The following is a 21,063-nucleotide window of genomic DNA, read 5'->3' as shown; positions in this document are numbered from 1 at the left end:
TATATGGAAAATTAAAATATCAGATTCAATAACAAATCAATCTTGAAATAAAAGGATAAATCAATCTTGAAAAAAAAAGGATATTGCTCTCTGAGCTTAAAGCTATAGTAGTCAAAACAGACACATATATATAGTGAATAAATTTTTGACAAAGGTGCCAAGGAAATTCAATGTGCAAAGGCTAGTTTTTATAAAAGAATAAATACATAAAAACTGGATATCCATATGGAGAAGAAATGAATTATGACCCTTACTTCACAACAGACACACAAATTAATTCAAGATGAATAGCATAACATAAAAGTTAAAACTAAATTTTTGAGAAAGGCATAAAATCTTTGCCATTTTTGAGATAGGCAAAGATCTTTTCAAAGGCACTGACCATAAAAAAATTCATAAGTTAGAATTCTTCAAAATTAAAAATTTTTGTTCATTACAGTCATATTATACCTTAAAAATGAAAAAGTAAGACACAGAGTAGAAAAGGAGAAAAACATTTAAGATTATAATGATATATATATATATACATACACACACACATATATAAATATCAATGTTCTTGTCTTGCACCCAGAATATATAAAGAACTTATACAACTCAACAGTATAACAGGAAGCAATTCAATTGAAGGGTCCAAAGACTTGAGCAGATACTTAAAAAAAAGACACAGGAATGACTAGCAAATAAGCATATGAAAAGGTGATGTCATTAGTTAACTGTTAAATAAAAATTATAAAAATGCAACAGCAGAAAATTCAAAACCATAAGCATGGTTAAATTTGAAAAGATTGATTGTATCAAACCTTGTCAATGATATGGAATGACTGGTGAAACAATCGGTACTCTTGTATATTGGGTGGGAATATAAAATAGTAGAGCCACTTTAGAAAAAGATGTCTTATAAAGTTAAGTGCAATCCTACTCTATAACTTAACATCTCCACTTCTACAGAAATATACTGCCAAAATTTTTGTCCAACAATGTTTGTTGTAGCTCTAGTCATCATAACCCCAGACTAGAAACAACCCAATGTCCCTCAAATGCTGACTGGATGTATAAATACAAGGTATGCAGCAGTCATACAATACAATACTATTCAGCAATCAAAAGAAAATATTACAGTTACACTTAATAACATGCATGAATTGATAAAACACATTTAGTGAAAGAAGCCAGATCTAAAAGAGTATAAGCTATATGATTTCTATTCACTCACCGTTGAAGAACAGACAGAAGTAATTTATTACAGCAGTGGACCTGAGAGTAGTGGTTGCCACTGGGGCAGAGAAAATTGAATGCAAAAGGACAAATGGAAACTTTCTTGGGTGACAGAAGTGTTCAGAATATTAACTGAGGTGACAATTGCATGGATTATTACCTTCACTTGAAACTCTAAACTGTGTATTTAAAACATGTGTATTTTATCGCATGTAAGATATCAAGTAACAGAGTAGAGGATGCAATGGAAAAGGGAGAGTGCAAACACATAGGGACTTGCATGCAACAGAGATAACATTGTGTCCAAAAAAATATTTAAATTGAAAAAGAACACAATATCTATTTTCGATAAGGAAATAGAGCAATAGAATTTCTCAAATATGGCTGGTACCAATGTAAATGGCTAAAACTGCTTTGAAAAACTGGCAGTTGAAAACATTCATTTCTTTTTTTTTAATTTTTTATTGTTATGTTAATCACCATACATTACATCATTAGTTTTTGATGTAGTGTTCCATGATTCATTGTTTGTGTATAACACCTAGTGCTCCATGCAGAGCGTGCCCTCTTTAATACCCACCACCAGGCTAACCCATCCTCCCACCTCCTCCCCTCTAGAACCCTCAGTTTGTTTTTCAGAGTCCATCGTCTCTCATCGTTCGTCTCCCCCTCCAATTTCCCCCTTTCATTCTTCCCCTCCTGCTATCTTCTTTTTTTTTTTTTTAACATATATTGTATTATTTGTTTCAGAGGTACAGGTCTGTGATTCAACAGTCTTGCACAATTCACAGCGCTCACCATAGCACATACCCTCCCCAATGTCTATCACTCAGCCACCCCATCCCTCCCACCCCCCACCACTCCAGCAATCCTCAGTTTGTTTCCTGCAATTAAGAATTCCTCATATCAGTGAGGTCATATGATACATGTCTTTCTCTGATTGACGTATTTCGCTCAGCATAACACGCTCCAGTTCCATCCACGTTGTTGCAAATGGCAAGATCTCATTCCTTTTGATGGCTGCATAATATTCCATTGTGTATATATAGCACATCTTCTTTATCCATTCATCTGTCGATGGACATCTTGGCTCTTTCCACAGTTTGGCTATTGTGGACATTGCTGCTATAAACATCGGGGTGCACGTACCCCTTCGGATCCCTACTTTTGTATCTTTGGGGTAAATACCCAGTAGTGCAATTGCTGGATCATATGGTAGCTCCATTTTCAACTTTTTGAGGAACCTCCATGCAGTTTTCCAGAGTGGCTGCACCAGTTTGCATTCCCACCAACAGTGTAGGAGGGTTCCCCTTTCTCCACATCCCCGCCAACATCTGTCGTTTCCTGACTTGTTAATTTTAGCCATTCTGACTGGTGTGAGGTGATATCTCATTGAGGTTTTGATTTGGATTTCCCTGATGCCGAGCGATGTTGAGACATGAACAGACATTTTTCCAAAGAAGACATCCAAATGGCCAACAGACACATGAAAACATTCATTTCTATAACCAAGCAGTTTTATCCCTGGTTCTATTTTCAACAGGAATGTGTACATATGTTCACCACAAGTCATTTGCCTGAAGATTTATGGCACCACTATTAGTAAAAACCAAAAGTTAGAAAATAACCAAATGCCACCAACAGTAGCATACATAAGTAAATTATGATATATTCATATAATAAAACTTTATACAATAATGAGAATAAATGATTTACAACAACATAATGGGTAAACTTCCCCAAAATAATTTTGAGCAAAATAAGTCAACAGACAGAATATATACCCTATATAAAACAAAATATCATATAAAGTGCACAAAAACAGATCAAGCCCATCTATACTTTAGAGAGGGAAGTAGTGACTTGGGTAAAGAAGGAGAGGGATTGACCTCATGTGTGTAAAGGAGATTCCAAGTGCCGAACTGCAAAATATCTTTAATTGGCTAGTCAAGGATCACTCAAGAGTAGTCAGCAAGTGGAAATTTATCAGGCTATATTACCAGCACTGAGACCTCAATCCAATCTTAAAAAAAAAAAAAAAATACTTTTTGTGAAGTTATATACTGAATAATGCAAAGAGATATTCAACACCCTAACCTAAAAAGGCAAATGTCACATGGATGACTTTAACATGTTAATTGGTTCAGACATCCTACCACAAATTTTAGAGGCAATGTGGTTTTTTAAAAGGAATTCTGCAGCTGGACTCAGGAGCCATTAGAACCCTGGCTCCAACTCTAGTTAAAATGTAATTTTTATCTGATTACTTAATATTTGTAAGCATTAGCCTTTCCACCCATAAAGTGAGAGCGTTATGTTAGCTGATCTATATGGTTATCGCTACCTGTAAAATTCTTTGAATCTGTTGTACAAGATAGATACAATAGTTTAAAATCTTTTTATTTTTCATGCAATTAAAATACAGAATGCTAACATACTATTTAATATTTTTATTTAATTGTCAATAATCTCTTAAGTATTTACCAAAAGAGAAAAATAATTTGTTAAACTCTTCATCCCTTTGGCCTTGACAGTAGCTAATATTTTGATTAAATTGTAAAAGAAGTCTATTGAAAAGCAAAGGAAACCCCAAGAGCTGCTTAATGCCAGTAGCATTTGTAGGGTCCAGGTTTCCCTAAATTTCACTGTGATTTCATCATATGAGGTTTAAAATATTCATGTAAGACTTCTGTTTAGGGGAACAATTATCCTATCTTTATCTTTATGATTTCTAAATGCCACATTAACTGCATTGATTCAGATAATAAAATAGCAATCAGTACTCAATGAATTGGATAATTTTCTTATATATGTGAGGACATAGTGCCTATGTGCTTTTATACCCATGTTTTTATTTCAGCTCCCAGGACACCTTTCTTTCACGACCCATTAAGTTTCTCAGTGTGTGGAAACTTTTGGATTATTTAGCTTATCATAATAAAACAGTCCATTCAACATAATCCCTAGAAAAAGTAGACCACATCTAAAATGATTTTTATTCATTCCTCCTTTTTATGGTAATAAAATGATGTTATTGGTTCTACAAATGCACTAATAAACATTTTTTAGGAAAAATTTGTAGGCACCAAGACTTTTAATTTTTGTTCTCATTCTAGAGCCAATAAATTTCTATAGTAGGATTCTTCTCATTGCCAGAAAGACAAAACAAAACAAAAATTAAAGGTTTCCATATCTAAAACTACAAATGTTAGGAAAGCAATAAACTTAATGGAACAAGAACTATTAAAATTTATAGCAGGCATCCATCGTGAATTTTCACCTTTGAAATTGACCTATCCAACCTTTTTTTTTTTTTTTTTTTTAGGAACTAAAAAAGGAATTTGTTTATTGAGGTCAAGAGGGTGCAAGCAATATAAAAATCAAAAGGTTATCTGACTTTTCTTTCTCTGCTTCTCAAATGGGGCTTGGATTTTATTTGTAAATTTTCTGAGGGTCCCGATCTCCTCATGGAATCCTTTATACAGGGGGAAGCTGTGGGACAGATTTCTAAAGAGACCCCTCAGGAAAACTATCATTGGGCTGGCGGGGGTGTTGCTCCATGTTGCCTACTTCTTTCCCTTCCGCTTCATGTGTATTACAAAATAGTCATTGCATGTGATGGTGAGCCCAGCAATTTGCAGAAGCAGCTCTGGAAGCCCACTTTCCTGTCTCGGCACTGGTCCGGGTCCTTCATTATTTTGTCCATGGCCAGAGGGTCTTTTTGATTTTCCAAAAATCCAGGGAACTCCTTTTCCATGAGTACTCTCAGGTCCTCCTTTGTTAAGTAGCCTTTATTCCCAGCAAACTTGTGAAACATGAACATCATGGTTTCCATGGCGTGTTCCATTTGAGACGGCATTTTGGTGAGGTCTGTTGAAACCTTGTCCCGAGGCGCGGCGGGGATGATTGGCTGGCTGGGACTCACCGCCAGTTCTATACAGCATTTTAAGCAGAGGATTGCTGTTTCCATTAAACTACTCTCTTGGTTGCTATAGGCCTGACTTGGTGGATTGGAAAAGACAACTCTTGTGAGACCCATCCTACCCTTTCCTGTCATTTCCTAAAGCAGATTTTAAGAATCCAGGGTCACATGAAGCTATAACATTGGAGCTATATACTCATCTTTCTACCAACAACTTCATTTGAAGTTTCATGTTCACAAATCCAATGTGCACAAAACAGAACTCATCCTCTCACATCTATTCTTAATGTGTTCACAAAGGACTCAATTTGCCTGAGTTCATGTTTCCACGAGAAAGGACAAACTAGGGCCCACACTTCTGCCTCTCTCTGCTTCTTACGTAATTGCTGTCTTTGCAAGAAGAAACGTGGTATACTTGATTGAGCTTCTTCAGGGCTTCTGTTTTATTCAGTCTACTTGCAGGGAGGAAGCTCTTAAATTTGCTTTCCCCCAATACATCTCTGAGGGAGATGTCCCAATAACAATTCTGCTTGTGACTGCTTGGGTAAATCTGTTTAATTCAGGGGTAAAGATTAGAAGTGTATTGTGCCCACATATGTAATTGGCACACTTCAATTCAGCCTAATCTATAATATAATTACTATTTTGAACTCCACTCATTCTATTCCTATCTGTCTACTTTAGGGAGAGGGGAGGGTGTTAGGCAAATAGCAGGTTTACCAAATCTCTGTGTGTGTGTGTGCACTTTTATTGAGATAAATCAAATACCATAGTATTTACCCTTTAAAAATGTAGAATTCAGTGGGTGTTGGTGTATCACAAAGTTGTGCAACAATCACCACTACAGAATTCTAGAACTTTTTCATCAGCCCGAAGAGGAAATATTATACCTATTAGCAGTCATCCCCCTCCTGCCTTTTCCTCTACTCCCTGTTCACTACTAATTTATTGTCTGGCTCTATGGATTTGCTTATTCTGGACATTTCATAAAAGCAGAATCATACACTATGTGGCCTTTTGGGTCTGGCTTCTTTTACTTAACATCATGCTTTCAAGGTTCATCCAGGTTGGGCATGAATCTGTACTTAACTCTTTTTTTTTTTTTTTTAAAGATTTTATTTATTTATTTTGACAGAGAGAGAGACAGCGAGAGAGGGAACACAAGCAGGGGGAGTGGGAGAGGGTGAAGCAGGCTTTCCGCCGAGCAGAGAGCCCGATGCGGGGCTCGATCCCAGGACCCTGGGATCATGACCTGAGCCGAAGGCAGACGCTTAACGACTGAGCCACCCAGGCGCCCCACTTAATTCCTTTTTATGTTGAAAAATATTTCATTGCATAGATATACTCATTTTGTTAGTCCGCTCATCAGTTGATGGATATTTGTTTCTATTTTTTGGATTTTATGAATTCTATGAATATTTGTGTACAAGTTTTTTTTTTTATGGACATATATTTTGTTATCCTGGGTATATATCTAGGAGTGGAATTTTCAGGCTATATGGTAACTCTACATTTAACTTTTTGAGAAACTATCAAACTCTTTTTCCAAAGTGGCTTACCAATTTCCTTTCCCACCAGCCAAATTTGAGGGTTCCAATTATTCCACATCCTCACCAAAGCTTGTTGTTATCCATCTTTTTTGTATATGGTGTCAGAAAGGAGTCCTAACCTATATTTTAATCATTTTCAACTTGAAAGAGAAAGAAAGGGCTATTATTCACCAGTCCTCTATAAATTCAACAATTACAATATTAATGCTGATGATTGCAACTTTTTTGTTTTAATAAATTCAGTCTTCCACTCTCCTCTGAGCTCCGGTTGTTTCTTATTTTATTTTTTATTTTTTTATTGTTATGTTAATCCCCATACATTACATCATTAGTTTTAGATGTAGTGTTCCATGATTCATTGTTTGTGCATAACACCCAGTGCTCCATGCAGAATGTGCCCTCCTCAATACCCACCACCAGGCTAACCCATCCTCCCACCTCCCTCCCCTCTAGAACCCTCAGTTTGTTTTTCAGAGTCCATCGTCTCTCATGGTTCGTCTACCCCTCCGATTTCCCCCCCTTCATTCTTCCCCTCCTGCTATCTTCTTTTTTTTTTCTTAATATATATTGCATTATTTGTTTCAGAGGTACAGATCTGAGATTCAATAGTCTTGCACAATTCACAGTGCTTACCAGAGCACATACACTCCCCAGTGTCGATCACCCAGTCACCCCATCCCTCCCACCCCACCCCCCACTCCAGCAACCCTCAGTTTGTTTCCTGAGATTAAGAATTCCTCATATCAGTGAGGTCATATGATACATGTCTTTCTCTGTTTGACTTATTTCGCTCAACATAATACCCTCCAGTTCCATCCACGTCGTTGCAAATGGCAAGATCTCATTCCTTTTGATGGTTGCATAATATTCCATTGTATATATATACCACTTCTTCTTTATCCGTTCATCTGTCGATGGACATCTTGGCTCTTTCCACAGTTTGGCTATTGTGGACATTGCTGCTATAAACATCGGGGTGCACATACGCTTTTGGTTCCCTACTTTTGTATGCTCCGGTTGTTTCTATGTAACTACATACTTATATCCTTCATTGGCAATTGGATGTTTTATATACCTTTTAGTGAACCATATGACCAAATTCTAGGAGTCCTTTCAAACATAATTTGAGTTAAACAACCCTCATAATAAGTCTTATAGTCCGTCACACCACCTTCTCCCCTAGAGGATAGATGTTGCCTCTGAACTGTGCCTGTTTCCAATCTTATCTTCTTATAGCCCATTCTCCAGAAGAGCCAGATTGACAATCCTTAAACACACAACAAATCAAGTCACTCCACTCTATGACTTACTCCATGGCTTCCTCCCTGGAGAGTGATTTTGTCTCTGAGGAGAAATGTGTCAATGTTTGGAGATTTTTTTTATTGTCACAGTGAAGGGGAGGTGCTATGGGCATCTAGTGTGTAGATGATAAGTATGCTACTAAAGATCCTAAACATCCATTATCTGGCCTCAAATTTTAGTAATACCACTGTTGAGATACCCAGTATTTCACTTAGAATAAAATCCAAAATCCTTACCATGGACTAGAGAGCTCTCATAATCCTTGCTTGCCTCTCAGATATCACTTCCCATTTACCACCTCAATCAGTATACTCGAGCCACACATCGTGTTTCTTTAACATACAAAACTATTTTCTGAATCAAAGCCTTTAAACTCTTTGCTTTGCACAGAATACTCTCCCTCCAGATTTTTGCCTGGACGACTTCTTTTTATAACCCAGGCCTCTGTTCAAGCATAACCTCCTTAGAGATTCAAGTCCTCAGAGCCACAGAGAAGATAGCATTTTAGAAGAGGGGATTACAAGGGGATCACAGCTAGAAAAAACTGATGATAAAGAAAATGAAAGAATTATTGACCATCTTTATAAATAGCATATGTTGAATAGCTGAAATAAGTAGTGCATGCAGTCTCTTTGAAGGTTGAGCAGCCTCCCATGGGCAATGATATACATAAATAAATGATAACTGAGGCAACAGGGTTAAGTGTCCAACTCCTGATTTCGGCTCAGGTCATGATCTCAGGGATGTGAGATCCGGCCATGCGTCAAAGGGCTCCATGATGGGCATGGAGCCTGCTTAAAATCCTCTCTCTCCCTCTCCCTCATGAATGAATGAATGAACGAATGTACATATGTACATATGTATGTATTATGTTTGTTAACTCATGGCTGGGAATCTCTGGGTGGACATGATAGAATGTCAGTAGGAGAACAGATTAAGATTCCCATTAAGTTTCAAACTGGACTGGAGGAATGGTGAGGGAAGTGAAGAAGGTGCTTACAAAGTGTGGAAAATATGAAAAGGGGGTCATTGAGTAAGGTAGAAAAATGAGTAAGGTAGGTCAAAGAGTACGGTAGAAACATGTTTCATAAAAGCAAAGGAATACAGGGTGTGGACAGAGAATTATTTCAGAGATTCAGATTTTAAGGCAGTAATTCCCACTGATGATTAGATACAAATTTAGCTATTCCAGTGAAGACAAAAAGAATTACACAGAATCCATGGAGCCTAAGAGATAAAACAAGCAAACAAACAAACAAACAAAAAACTGTGCCAGGAGTGACAGAAGAGTTAACACATAAATATTCAATTCCCCAATGATGACAGGAGATCAGGGTGAAAAAACTTCAGATTTTGAGCTGAAGTTAATCAAGAAGGTGTCAAGAGGGACTGAACGTTCTTGTATGCAAAGTCACATCAATTAATAGTGGTTGCCTGGAACACTCACTGTATTGAGAATGATAGAATGATTCTATGGCTTGACCAGGTTCAGCAGGAAAGAGGAGTCCTTGAGAATGGAGGGAAGAAGTGGTGCATCTCTTCTGGGTGTTCCTCATTGTTATAATAAGAAATACCTCAGCAATTGAAAAAGTACAAAAAGTATAATAATAAGGTATGGAAATCCTAGACTGCAAGTACGGGGGAGCTGATTATCAGGCAACATGACGTAAAAGAAAGTATAGAGAAGAGCAAAGATAATGTTGATTCTCTTTTCTGAAACCAATGCAGGGGTGAGGTTCTGGGATGTGGGGCTTCTGTGTGAGAGAGTTGATGGGGAATTGATCCAAGTGGGGTTAGGGAATCAGAGGAAGACTTGGATTCAGGTGAGGAGGGGAGGTTAAGCTTTTTGAGCACATAGGTTAAATAAAATCCACCCTTTGGACAATGTATAACTCAGAGGCTTTTATGAGAGTGAGTTTTGGTGTGAAAAGCCAGGCCTCTTTCCTGTCTTAGTGCAATGTGACTGTGTGTCAGAGAGATTCTTTTCTTCTCCACATTTTCCTCAAAAGGCAAAAGAAGGATGTTTCGTTTGTTTAATTGCAATACAATATCTCCCCCAGATAGCCTTACCCTCTGAGTCAAAGTTGGATTTGACACATAAGTTATCATTAAGCCCCATTACTTTTTTAAGCTGTTTTTAAGTTGTTTTGTGTTGATTTCCATTACATAAATACCATCAAAGAAAAGACGTAGGATTTGATTATCAGTTAAAATGTCAGTTGAACTGAAAATCAGTGGGTAGAAAAGCTCAAGAGCCACTTATGATTTTAAAACTGAGCAGACAAAGCTTGTTGAGTAAATAAATGTTGCTTTTAAACATTACATTAATTTTGCTATCTAGACAAAGGGAAATGATATTATGGATGGTCCTTCCAGTACTGAAATTACAGTTGTTCATAATTTTGACATGTCTTCCTGAAACACATATGATGCTCTTTAGAGGGAATCTAGCCTAGATGCACTTCTCATATCTTACATCAATATAAAAAGGTCATAAAAGACCTCCACATTTTTATTCACAGATATGTAGCTAGCTTCATACTGTATGAAAGATTAATATTCTACCAGCACCTACTGGACAACAATAACAAATGTCTTTGGTGAAACTCACTTATTATATGACTGGCATTATTTTTCCAGGCCTAAAGTTCTCATAGAATGAGGCCAATCTAGATAGGATAGGCTTTCCATTGGTAATTTAGTTGTTTACAAAGCTTTTCCTAAAGCTGAGTCAGATTCACATATTTTTCTATCATACAGACAATTACTTCCAAGCCCTTGGGAGCATTGTCAGTAAGCACTTTCTCTCATGCCCATACTTCATGGATTCCTAGGGAAGACTCATGCTTATTTGACCATAGAATAAATATGTTTAGCCATAATAAAAGTTATATTTTCAATTCCCAAGAGGTAAAAGAGGCAAGTCTATCATTATTAGCAGCTTTCTCTTTTCTGCATACTACTCAAGTACATAGTATTACCAAGATATATGGTTGTAATTTTCCAAGAAATAAAGCATTAAAATAACATGTAGAGATAAACCAACATTATCATGATACAATAAAATATGAACTCTGTAAATAAATTTTTACATGATATTGCTTATCATTTTATTATTTAGCATCTCTTCAGAATGGATAGTGTGCTAAGAGCTATCTGTCTCAATAGAATATTACACACACATCCATTTTCTCTAGGAACTTATATATAAAATAATCTAAAGAAGGCAATTTTGAAAATTCAAAGTATATTGGATTTAACACACACATACAATAAAAAAGCAACTTATAGTACTGGAGATTCATTTAAAATTTTAAGACCTCGTTAAAGTGAAGAAAATAAAAACTTTAGCATAAAAGATCAAAATCACAAGTCACATGTCTTACGCGTCAGTTGCATATCAAACATTAGGGAAGAACTGTGAATTTACTCAGAATACTCATCCTGAAGGACACAAAAGACACTTGTTATATGCAAATGTATAAATTTATAGATTAGTTTTTCAGCTAAAGATAAGTATTAGATTCCTGAATTATGTTTACTTTAAAAGTCTATTTCCAAAGTCAACCAAGTACTGTTTTTACCTTGTTTAAGATCCTACTCAGTGGAGCCTAAAAATGATGTAATAACAGGTGAAATGTAGTAACATGCCTGCATTTGTCGTTCATACTGCATGACCATGCATGTTGGCTCTGGCTCTGCTCCTAGTTACTGCCTTTCTAGGGCTCAGGCTGAGGGGGCGGCCCCCATCTGCCCATGCAGATCTCCTGGAAGACAGAAGAGAGGGTGGGGAAGGAAATGGCTACAAAAACAAGACCTCAGTGTGGTGGGGGAAATGATTCTCTCATGGGAAGGGAGACCTCATAGGGAGGAAATTAAATCTATGAAGAGTAAATCAAGCTAGCCCAATATATTAATATAATTTTTACTTGATACCCTATTCTGAGTGAGGCAGCAGAGAATTTGGACAGAGCAACTAAAATGGACAAATTTTAACTGTTTCTTTATTCTTCACCTTCTCTGGCCCATCTCCTAGGTTTTTAAGTTGTCTTCTTATTTACTGCCTCTGTTTTCAATTAAATCCCTCATCTCTGTGTTTATACCTTTTCCTGATAAACTGGCTGTTCAGTTTATCTCCAGTTCAGTTAAATTTCACCATTCTTACTCATAAATCTACCCAAAACTTCTTAGGAAGAAAGGCCAGAGATTCTCTTTTTGGCATACAGGTTGTATTTATATACTACAAACTTTGCAGTTTTTCTTTTAAGGTCCATTTATAGAATTATTATGGAATAATTTTTCTGAAACAAATATAATCTAGAGTGATAAATCTCTCTATTATAATGTCATCCATCATAAGTTTACACAGACAAGCTGTGCAGCCAACCTATTTTGTTGGTCCCAATGGATAAACTTTCACAAGCAAACATATAGCTCCATACCAAATTGGTAGGAAGCATTCTTTTATTTTAAAATCGAGTATTGATTAATACATCTGGAACAAATATTTTCCAAGTGTATAGTACTGGCAGATATTTTGCAATAGGACAAAATAAGGGATATAAAAAACTAGAATGGAGTGTGAATAAAAATGGCTTTTTGTTGCACATAACAGAATTGTTGTACTTAGATGATTTCTTTAAATGAGAATACATAAAGTAGTTTAAGCAAAGAATAGTGAGGGGCTCTGGGTGGCTCAGTCAGTTAACCCTCTGACTCTTGATTTTGCCTCAGGTCATGATCTCAGGGTCATGAGATCCAGCCCCCATTGGGCTCTCTCCCTCTCTCTCTGGCTTCCCCGAGGCCCCCTCACCCCCGCTCATGAACACATGTTCTTTCTCTCTTTCTCAAAAAAATAAAAAATTATAGTGACCTGACTCTTTATCTACACAGTGTGTTTTTTTATCTGCCCAACAGGGTGTTTCTCCAGAGTCCCTGGTGATAGGCAAGGACTACTGTAGGGCAGGGATCACCCTTACTCCTCTTTGTTCTCAGAAATCAGAAGTTTAATTTTTTTCTGTCCTCTAGTGTATGTTATTCACAATATAAAGTAACTGTTACCTATCAGAATTATTTTCAGCTTGTTAGAAAGGGCATGTGCTGTGGCTCTCAGGTGGCTGGGGCGGGGATTGGGATGGGATGGATAGAAGACACTGATGAATTCTTCATTATAGGTGTAATTTTCCCTAAAATTACCTGTAAGTTTTAGGCACATTGCTCAATGGTCTCCTCAGTTCTATGACACTGTTCATTTTTCCCTCTTTGCATAACTATAATGTATTGGTTTGCAAACTGACCTTCAGTACACAGAGGGCAAGGAGAGACCTAAGAAAGAGGTAGTTCACTCCAAATCAGTAGGAGGCAGGGTTTTTTTTTTTTAATATATTTTTTAAATTTTTTAATTTTTTTGTTATGTTAATCACCATACATTACATCATTAGTTTTTGATGTAGTGTTCCATGATTCATTGTTTGCATATAACACCCAGTGCTCCATGCAGAACGTGCCCTCTTTAATACCCATCACCAAGCTAACCCATGCTCCCACCCCTCTCCCCTCTGGAACCCTCAGTTTGTTTTTCAGAGTCCATCGTCTCTCATGGTTCATCTCCCCCTCAGATTTCCCCCCCCTTCATTCTTCCCTTCCTGCTATCTTCTTCTTTTTTTTTTTTTTTTTAACATATAATGTATTATTTGTTTCAGAGGTACAGGTCTGTGATTCAACAGTCTTGCACAATTCACAGTGCTCACCATAGCACATACCCTCCCCAATGTCTATCACTCAGCCACCCCATCCCTCCCACCCACCCCCACTCCAGCAACCCTCAGTTTGTTTACTGAGATTAAGATTTCTTCATATCAGTGAGGTCATATGAGACATGTCTTTCTCTGATTGACTTATTTCACTCAGAATAATACCCTCCAGTTCCATCCACATTGTTGCAAATGGCAAGATTTCATTCCTTTTGATGGCTGCATAATATTCCATTATATGTATATACCACATCTTCTTTAACCATTCATCTGTCAGTGGACATCTTGGCTCTTTCCACAGTTTGACTATTGTGGGCATTGCTGCTATAAACATCAGGGTGCACGTACCCCTTCGGATCCCTACATTTGTATCTTTGGGGTAAATACCCAGTAGTGCAATTGCTGGATCATATGGTAGCTCTATTTTCAACTTTTTGAGGAACTTCCATACTGTTTTCCAGAGTGGCTGCACCAGCTTGCATTCCCACCAACAGTGTAGGGGGCAGGTTTAAAAGCAAGGGAACTTGCATATGAGGCTTGTCTTGGGCACCCTGAGATGAGTAGATCTCTGTACCTGCCAGCCAAGATCTCTCTCTGTCTCTCTCTCAAGGCCATGACCTTAAAAATGGCTCTGGTTGTGGGAATGGGGGGCAGATATACATTCCAAGGACAGGAAAGGTGTTGAGAAGCCTCTGATTGCCAGGCTCCAGCTCCCAGGTCACCGGTGGTCACATTCTTTCAATGACTCCTCCAATAGAATGTTATTGAGTTAAAGGATCATCTGTTCCCATCACAGTCCTGAGTTATAATGCAAATTAACATTAAATTCCATTATCTTAAGACCATGCCTGTATCCAATGCTCCCTTCTCCAATTTTGGTCTCCATTCAATGATTTCATTTAAAATATGTTCAGGATCTGGGGCACCTGCGTGGTTCAGTCATTTAAGCAGCTGCCTTCGGCTCAGGTCATGATCCTGGAATCCCAGGATCTCTCTCTCATCTCTCTCTCTCAAGTAAGTAAATAAAATATTTAAAAATAAAATATGTTCAAGATCCTACTGTATACAGGCACATTTCTGTACACTGGGGATACATAATAGAAGCCGGCAATATTCCTGATCTTTATCCTCTGTTTGGGAGTAGTGGTAGAGTGTGGATACAGGGTCAAGAATGGTCAAAAGTGTAGTTCTGGTGCAGTTCAAATGGATTTTCTGGAAGACCAATCTGGCTAAGACAAGAAAGGGAATGGGCACGGGGGAGTACAGTTGACCCTTGAACAGTGGTGGGTTCGGGGCACCAACCCTCTGCACAGTTGAAAATCTACATGTAACTTTTGATTCCCCCCATACTTACCTACTAACAGCCAACCATTGATCGGAAGTTTTACCAATGACATAAACAGACAACACATATTGTGTATGTTATATGTATTATATAATGTATCCTTACAATAAAGTAAACTAAAGAAAAAATGTTATTAAAATAATAAGTCAATCAGAGAAAGACATGTATCATATGATCTCACTGATATGAGTAATTCTTAATCTCAGGAAACAAACTGAGGATTGCTGGAGTGGTGGGGGGTGGGAGGGATGAGGTGGCTGAGTGGTGGACATTGGGGAGGGTATGTGCTATGGCGAGTGCTGTGAATTGTGTAAGACTATTGAATCACAGACCTGTACCTCTGAAACAAATAATACATTATATGTTAAAAAAGAAAAGAAGAAGAAGAAGATAGCAGGAAGGGAAAAATGAAGGGGGGGGAAATCGGAGGGGGTTACAAACCATGAGAGACTATGGACTCTGAGAAACAAACTGAAGGTTCTAGAGGGGAGGGGAGTGGGGGGATGGGTTAGCCTGGTGATGGGTATTAAAAAGGTCATGTACTGAATGGAGCACTGGGTGTTATACGCAAACAATGCATCATGGAACACCACATCAAAAACTAATGATGTGGGACGCCTGGGTGGCTCAGTTGGTTGGGCGACTGCCTTCAGCTCAGGTCATGATCCTGGAGTCCCGGGATCGAGTCCCGCATCGGGCTCCCTGCTTGGCAGGGAGTCTGCTTCTCCCTCTGACCCTCCCCCCTCTCATGTGCTCTTTCTCATTCTCTCTCTCTCAAATAAATAAATAAAATCTTTAAAAAAAAAAAACTAATGATGTAATGTATGGTGATTAACATAATAAAATTTTAAAAAAAGAAAAGAAAAGAATAAGGAAGAGAAAATACATTTACAGTACTATATTTATATTAAAAAATCCACATATAAGTGGACCTACCCGGCTCCAAACTGTACTGTTCAAGGCTCAATTATATTTTACTGAAGAGAATAAGACTGAAATGGTTTTGGCAGATTTACTTCTATCACACAAACTATTTTCATCTGTCCTATTGTTTTGAGTCCAAGAGCATTCTCCGGGGATTTTCCCTGCAAATTCCACCAAAGCTAATTTACTCATTAGTCTCATAAAATGCTACATTCATTTGTGCCTTGCCACATTACTTCATACTCACTCTCCACACCCAGTCTCACCTCCACTGGTTACTTCTTTCTCCAGAGATCAGTTCATACCCCCAATTCCTTCATTAAACCTCCCCTGGGCACTTCTATCCATATCTACCTCTTCCCATTCATCACAATCAATACTACCTCACACTTTGATGTAAATACTGGAGTGTCTGACTTATCAACACATTTTCCATCCCCACTAAGATAACAGAGTGGGTCTCATAATTTTGGGGGTTTTTTGTTTCTATCTGATAATGCCTCTAGATGATCAAATAACAACTTAGTATCACTGTGCAGGTCAACTCAGTGTAAGACAACTGTTCAGCAAAGTCACCAATAAAATGTCTCCCAAAATCATGGGACTTAGAACCCTCAGTTTGTTTCTCAGAGTCCATGGTCTCTCATGGATCATCTCCCCATCTGATTCCCCCCCCCCTTCATTTTTCCCTTCCTACTATCTTCTTTTTTTTTTAACATATAATGTATTATTTGTTTCAGAGGTACAGGTCTGTGATTCAGCAGTCTTACATAGCACATATCCTCCCCAGTGTCTATCACCCAGCCGCCCCATCCCTCCCACCCCCCTCCACTCCAGCAACCTTCAGTTTGTTTCCTGAGATTAAGAGTCTCTTACGATTTGTCTCCCTCTCTGGTTTCATCTTGTTCATTTTTTCCTCCCTTCCCTTATGATCCTCTGTCTTGTTTCTCAAATTCCTCATATCAGTGAGATCATATGATACTTGTCTTTCCCTGATTGACTTATTTCGCTTAGCATAATACCCTCTAGTTCCATCCACGCCATTGCCAATGACAAGATTTCTTTTTTTTGATGGCTGCATAATATTCCAATGTTTATAGCAGCAATGTCCCCAATAGCCAAACTATGGAAAGAGCCAAGATGTCCATCAATGGATGAATGGATAAAGAAGATGTGGTATATATATATACAATGGAATATTATGAACATTGTCATTTATGAATGACACATGTATAAAATCAACGAAATGAAATACCAAAAAATTTTAAATAAGTCCCAGTCATAAATTTTCCCTGTATTATCAAAACCCAGATGACCAGAGTAAATTACTTATATACATTTTAGTAAGTATATCTGCTGTTTTACTTACAGTTGTTTAGGAATAATAATAATGGTATAGGAATAATAAAAACAGTTAAAACTGTTACTGTTACTACTACTGATGATGGTGATAGTAAATGCTAATACAGTACTTACTCTTTTCCAGGCCCTGTTCTTAGCGCTTTATATACGTTATCACATGTAATCCTCTCAACAGCCTTACTATTTCCATTTTACACAGAGGAAAATGAGGAATAACAAGGTGGAATAACTTGCCCAAGGCCACATAGCAGCCATAAAGTTGGGCAGGGAACCCACATAACCAGGTTCTAGAGCCCACTCTCTGAAACCACTAGGTCACGTGGCCTCTCTTATTACTTAGAGTCTCCCAGTTGTAGAAATGTGTGTCTACTCTACTCAATGTTATTTCAAAAGTCATCAGGGGTTATTCTGAGAAGCATCTATCTGGTCCGTTCATTATGAGTAACTACATGTGCACTTAGTTACACACTTGAGTGGTTGAAAGTAAACACTAAATAAGGATGGTGACAAATTCACAAAGGCATCTGAGTAAATTCAACCATCCACAGAAAGGAGGAAAAGCAAGTATTGTTAGCACATGTAACTCACCTCACCTGAATATATATATATATATATACTTTTTTTAAAGATTTTATTTATTTATTTAACCGAGAGAGACACGGCGAGAGAGGGAACACAAGCAGGGGGAGCAGTAGAGGGAGAAGCAGGCTCCCCGCAGAGCAGGGAGCCTGATGTGGGACTCTATCCCAGGACCCTGGGATCATGACCTGAGCCGAAGGCAGTCGCTTAACTGACTGAGCCACCCAGGTGCCATCACCTGAATATATTTTTATATAACGCAATGGAATAAAACATAAATATCAATGTTTAGTCGAACACGAGCTATAATTTGACACTCTTTAACAATGTGGACAAAATTATCCCATTTGGCAGTAAAAGCTGCCAATATGGTTCTAAAGCATTTATAGACTACTTATGAGGTGTTCTGGGAAAGTGATAAGTAAAAGTGTACTTAAATCAATGGAAGTAAACATAAGAGTATGGTGTGGGCCTCAGAAATTACAAAAGAACTAAACATAATTGAATTCCTGCTATTTTTTTCAAATGAAAATGGCTATGTTTACTAAAAGACATATCCAGTTATTGAACAGAAAACTAAAGTTATCAATATACCCCAGATTTCATTTTAACAAGCCGTGGAAGAATGTTACTGGACCCACAGATCAATAGAAGAGGTGATTCCATTCTATCTCAGGTGCCAAGAAAACGAGTCAGTTTTTCCTTTTTTTCTTCAGTAAAGTGGGAAGGGTTTTATTTTTTTTTTTTTTCTATAAAGCAAGTAACAAATTTCCCCCATCCTTACTTTTATTTTCTTAAAGTTAAATGTCTTGCTATATTTATTTTCATACTGTCTTGGACTTCAGAATTTTTAAAATAAAATTTTCTTCAGTCTGTTCTGTTTTGCCAAAAGCATTTATTTCTGTTCTGTTTTTGTTGTTTTAATTCTCGGATACTCTTCTATTTTTCTAGAATTTCTCCCTCTCTCTCTCCTGGTCTCTTTCTCCCTCTCCTTCTCCCTTTCTCTTTATTTCCCTCTCTCTTCCCTCTCTCTTCTAAAAACACTGGATTTTAAAGGACATCTGTCCTTTAATTATCCCTCTCCAATTCTTCTTCATTTTAAATAGTTAACAGGGTAAAGAGCATGCTCTCCCAACTAACAGACTACCCCTTAAATGATCAGTTTCCACCCTGGAACCATACATCCTTACTAGTTTTTTGTGTACTCTTCCAAATTTTAAAACTCTTACCCTTCAAAACTTTTAAAAACATATAGTCCTATATTTTTTAAAAAATATAAATAAACTATAATATTCTGGACCTTGCCCTTTTCACTCAAGAATATACCTTAGAGATTTATCTGTGTCAGTCAGTCTATTGACATATTCTCACCCTTTAATCTTTCTTTTTCACTGGTACTATATTTTTTTTTAATTTTTAAAATTATGTAATATTATACAAATTATATATATAATACTTAGAAGTAAGGTAATTAAATTCCCATGAACTTTCTATCATACATAGTAGTATAATACTAGATATATCATTCCATCTACTAATGGGCTCCTTCCTTGTCCTCTCCCTTATTTCCCCCCAGAGAGAATTATTCTCTTAATTTTTTGTGTTATAGTCATTTTGCTTTTAAAATTCTGTTTTAATTTGTTTTCACTCAGAAACAGTATTTTTCACTGTTTTTTAAACTTTATAAAAATAGTATTATATTGTATGCAGTATTCAGAAATTTGCTTTTCCACTCAATACCACATTGATACTTACAGTTGTGATACATTCATTCTCGTTGATTATGAGATTCCATTCTGTGAATATACCACAACTGATTTATTGACCTTCCTGTTGATGGACATTGAGTAGTTTCTCTTTTTTTTTTTCCTATTATGGGTAAAGCTGCTTAAATATTCTTACCTGTCTCTGGAAAATATCTGGAAGAGTTTATATAAGGTATTTGAGGTATTTGCCTAGATGAGGAGGAATTGCTGGCTTAGAGAGCATGAGAATGTTCAACTTTGAAAGATAATGCCAGGGTTTTGTTGTTGTTGTTGTTGTTTTCTCAAAATTGTTGTACAGGTGTGTACTGCAACCATCAGCATAAAAGGGCTTCCTTTGATTCACACCTATTTCAACAACTGGTATCGCCAAAACTCTTATATTTGTGTTCATGCCTCTTAGGTGTATATCTAAGATTGGACTTACTAGGTCACAGGTGGTTGTATGTTTAGCTTTAACAGAAATCACCAAACAATTTTCGAAAGCTATTACATATCTTCTTTTACCTGAAAGAAGTAATGTTATATAATCTATCTCTGTTTGCTTCTGTTCCTCTGATTTCTTTCTTTCTGTGTGTGTCATTGTTTTGTTGAATGGACAGAACTTTTCACTAAGTAGATCTTGAGTTTCAAGACTGATGCCAATCAGAAACCATCTACTGTCATTTTCTGTAGGTATTTTTTTTTCTTTTGTCATTATTTTACAGAAGGGAGCCATTCTCCTGAACAGAAGCTATAAACCCAGATGTCAGCATTCTGTGGGACAGGTAGGCTATAGTCACTTTGAGTTGTATATTCACTTAGTTCCCTTGTCTTAAGTACATAATCTTCTTCCTCAACTGTATCTAATGCCTGAAAATCTGGAGTCTCTGGTCACACTTCTTTAGAAAGCAAATCTTCCAGATATTCTAGGTTGGAGAACGGATACTCCTATCACACAAGATGGAGGAAGAAATAAAAATTATCTTTTGTAAGAACAGCACTTAATCTATCTTTGTAGATGGCCTCACCCCAAACCCCACTTCTAGAAGTACTGATTTCTCTCAATTCCTGAGTCTTCTGGGGAGGGAGTTGCATTGTTAATTTGCTTACCTCAGGTCTTCTCCTGTATTCTAGAGTGGGTTTCAGATTTCTCCTGACAAATCAATTAGTGCTTGTCCTTCTACTCTCCACCTTTCAGGTTTATTGCTGTTATATTCTCTCCTGTATCCTCATCCACGTAGGTCAATGCCAATCAAGTCTCATTTTCTACCGTTTCAGTTTAGCCTCAGGAGAAAAAGTAGGTAAATCAGTGTATTTCATTCAGCATGCCCCTCTCGCTGATCATGCTAATTGAACCCCCAAC

General features: G+C 37.3%; 1 pseudogene; it reads right to left on the bottom strand.

Moving 5' to 3' along the window:
- Positions 1-4,784: 4,784 nt before the first annotated feature.
- LOC118009857 lies at positions 4,785-5,100 on the bottom strand (annotated as a pseudogene).
- Positions 5,101-21,063: the final 15,963 nt, after the last annotated feature.

The sequence above is a fragment of the Mirounga leonina genome, unplaced genomic scaffold, assembly GCF_011800145.1.
Source record: "Mirounga leonina isolate KUSES-001 unplaced genomic scaffold, KU_Mleo_1.0 Mir_128, whole genome shotgun sequence".
Classification (NCBI taxonomy): domain Eukaryota; kingdom Metazoa; phylum Chordata; class Mammalia; order Carnivora; family Phocidae; genus Mirounga; species Mirounga leonina.
The sequence above is the reverse complement of the archived record's forward strand: the minus strand, read 5'-3'. Positions and strand labels throughout refer to the sequence as shown.